We start from the raw sequence: 3,263 nt of genomic DNA, 5'->3' as shown, positions 1-3,263 counted from the left end.
TCTTTCTCCACATCCTCCCCAGCATCTGCTGTCACCTGAATTTTTGATCTTAGACATTCTGACTGGTGTGAGATGGAATCTCAGGGTTGTTTTGATTTGCATTTCTCTGATGATTAAGGATGTTGAACATTTTTTCAGGACACAGCAAGCACTTTTATCTCCTGAGCCATCTCACCAGCCTGGTCCTGTTATTTTGTGCTGCATATTTCTGCAGAAATACCATCCTTGGCACAATGGTTATAAAGTCAAAATATAAATTAACTTTGAAAACGGCGATTCTCTATATCCTGCAGATGAAATATTCAACTGAGATTTAATTCTTCAAGTTAAGATGAGAGAGCAATCACCCACTGGTTTTTATTTAATAATAAAAATATTACGTACATAATCAAAGAACTGTTTTAAATTACATCTCATAACTCATTAACAGAAAAAGTTTGGTCTGTATACCTATTTTACTCGTCTTTATATCGGGGGTCATATAAAAATGTCTTGGGGAAAAAAGCGGTTACTAGTTGAAAAAGTTTAAGACTCAAGACTTCTTAAGCCAGGCAGTGGTGGCACAAGCCTTTATTTTATGTAATCCTAACACACAGGAGGCAGAGGCAGGCAGATCTCCGAGTCTAAGGCTAGCTGGGTCTACAGAGTGAGTTCCTGAACAGCCAGGGCTACACAGAGAAACCTTGTCTCAAAAAAACTAAAAAAAAAAAAGAAGAAGAAGAAGAAGGGATGGAGGGAGGGAAGGGGAGGGGAGGGGAGGGGAGAGCCCAGTGGTTCAGCGGCATCGCCTTGGCAACCTTATCCTGGGCCACTCTGATTTTCTTCTCATAATCTTAGGATTATGTGGGCAGAGGGGAGATAAGTTCTGTGAGATGAGGCTCATGTTACAGCCCCAGCTGCTGGCCGGTATTGCCTAGGAGTAAGTACAGCAGCTGGCTTGCTCCGAGGAAGCATTCCAGCTAGGGGCTGTAGCCAGTGGCCACAAAACCAGGAGCCCTGCCCATTTTTCTTCCTTAAGTCATTTTTCTTATGAAAAAAAAAAATAGCCAAACAAGAAAATCAGCCAGGGTCTTAGTTAGGCTCACTGTTTCTGGGATGAAACACCACAAACAAAACAACTTGGGGAGGAAAGGGTTTCTCTGGCTTACATTTCTATATCACGGTTCATCATCGGAGGAAGTCAGGACAGGAACTCAAGCAGGGCAGGAGCTGACCGTGGAGGAGTATTGCTTACCAGGTTGCTCCTCATAGCTTCTTCACAGAACCCAGGACCACCAGCCCAGGCATGGCACCACCCACAATGGGCTCCCCCTCCCCCATCAATCACTAATTAAGAAAATGCCCTACAGTCTTGCCAACAGCCCGATCCTACGGAGGTATTTTTCTTAATCGAGGCTCCCTCCTTTCAAATGGCTCAAGCTTGTGTCAAGTTGGCTTTAAGACTTGCTGGCACAGCTCGCCACCAGCACCAACTGTGTGGAGAGAATAGTCTGGCAATAAGCCTAAGGAAATAAACTCACTACTCAGGAGGCTGAGGCAGGAGGATTGCCGCAAGTGTGAGGCCAGACTGGGATATGTAGTGAATTCTAGCATGTGCTACAAAGGGAGAACATGCCTGGGACAGGAGGAGTGTGGAATACAAAAGAGCATGAGGCTCCTCTGGGACCAGTGAGGTGGCTCAGCGGGTAGAGGCACTTGCCACTAAGTCTTATGAGTCAAGTTTTCTCCCTAGGACCCACATGGTGGAAGGAGAAAATGGACTCATAAAAACTGTCCTCTGATGGCGTCTATGTGCACTAAGGCATGCACACACATTTGCACAGGAGAACACACACGTGCAACAATGGCTGGCCGTGGTGCTGCATCACACGCCTTTTATCCCAGCACTCAGGAGGCAGAAGCAGGTGGAACTCTGTGAGTTTGAGGCTAGCCTGGTCTATATAGCAAGTTCCCTAACAGCCAGGGCTACACAGAGATACCCTGCCTCAAAATGACAACAGCAACAATAATTTTATCTGCTACTTGAAATTTTCATACGTGCATACGATGTCTTCTAATCTTATTTACCCCCCTACTACTTCCTCCAACTCTCCCTGGCAACCCTCAACTCATTTCCTTCCCAACTTCATGTCAGCTTTTTAACTTACTGTTATTAAGAACTCCGTGAGTCCAATGTTGCCTATGTGCTCATGGTTGTGAGGCACCCACTTGGCAACCTAGCAGCAGCCACACCCCCAAAGGCTAATGACTCTCCCCCGATCCATAGCCACCCACTGCCAGGAGTCCTCTCCCTACATTTTTTTTATTATCTATTAGTGTGTGTGCACTCACATGCATGGCCACACCTGTGGAGGTCAGTGAGTCCACCATGTTGGTCCTGGAAATGGGATTCATGTCATCAATGCCGGTGGCCAGTGTCCCTGCTCAATGAACCATTGCACTGGCCCCAGAAAGAATTATCATTTTTAGAAAGGTGTAATAATAAACATGGCAATTGTTACCCAATCTCTCCAGACCCTCTCCATCTTATTTTTCAGACATTCTTTTTTTCTTTTTCTTTTTTTTTTTAGTTTTTGTTTCAATTTTTCTCTTTATTTGTTGTATTTATTTTATTTATATGAGCACACTGTAGCTGTGTTCAGACACACCAAAAGAGGGCATCAGATCTCATTACGGATGGTTGTGAGTCACCATGTGGATGCTGGGAATTAAACTCAGGACCTTTGGGAGAGCAGTCAGTGCTCTTAACCACTGAGCCATCTCTCCAGCCTGACAAGGTCTTTCACTGAACCTCTAGCTCACTAATTCGGCAAGGCTGGATGCCAGCGAGCCACAGGGATCTACTTCCCAGCACTGGGATTGCAGGAACACGATGCCAGGCTTTTACAAGTGCTGGAGACTCAACTCAGATCCTCATATTTATGTACAAGCACTTCAGCATTAGCCATCTTCCCAACCCCTAAAACTGTTATTAAATGACCACAAGTTTAGGGTCACCTTCACGGTTACAGCAGCCAAGTACACGCTAAAACCATATCCTAGAATGTTCCTCAGATAAAAACCTGAGACCCAACAGTGTAAAAACACATTCTCAAGAGACTCGTGAGCGTGCTCTCTTCGGCAGCACATATACTAAAATTGGAATGATAAAAAGAAGATTAGCATGGTCCCTGAGCAAGGATGACACGCAAATTCGTGAAGCATTCCATATTAGAGAGAGAGAGAGAGAGAGAGAGAGAGAGAGAGAGAGAGAGAGAGAGAGA

The 3,263-nt window shown here is 45.1% G+C and overlaps 1 non-coding gene across 1 annotated transcript; it reads left to right on the top strand.

Moving 5' to 3' along the window:
- The first annotated feature begins 3,108 nt into the window (after nt 1–3,108).
- On the top strand, nt 3,109–3,215 carry LOC115031698. Its single transcript, XR_003837358.1, has one exon. It is a non-coding gene; the product is annotated as a U6 spliceosomal RNA (small nuclear RNA).
- The last annotated feature ends 48 nt before the right edge of the window (nt 3,216–3,263 follow it).

Source organism: Mus caroli, chromosome 7 (assembly GCF_900094665.2).
Source record: "Mus caroli chromosome 7, CAROLI_EIJ_v1.1, whole genome shotgun sequence".
Classification (NCBI taxonomy): domain Eukaryota; kingdom Metazoa; phylum Chordata; class Mammalia; order Rodentia; family Muridae; genus Mus; species Mus caroli.
Note: the sequence above shows the minus strand (reverse complement) of the source record. Positions and strands in the feature narration are given on the sequence as shown.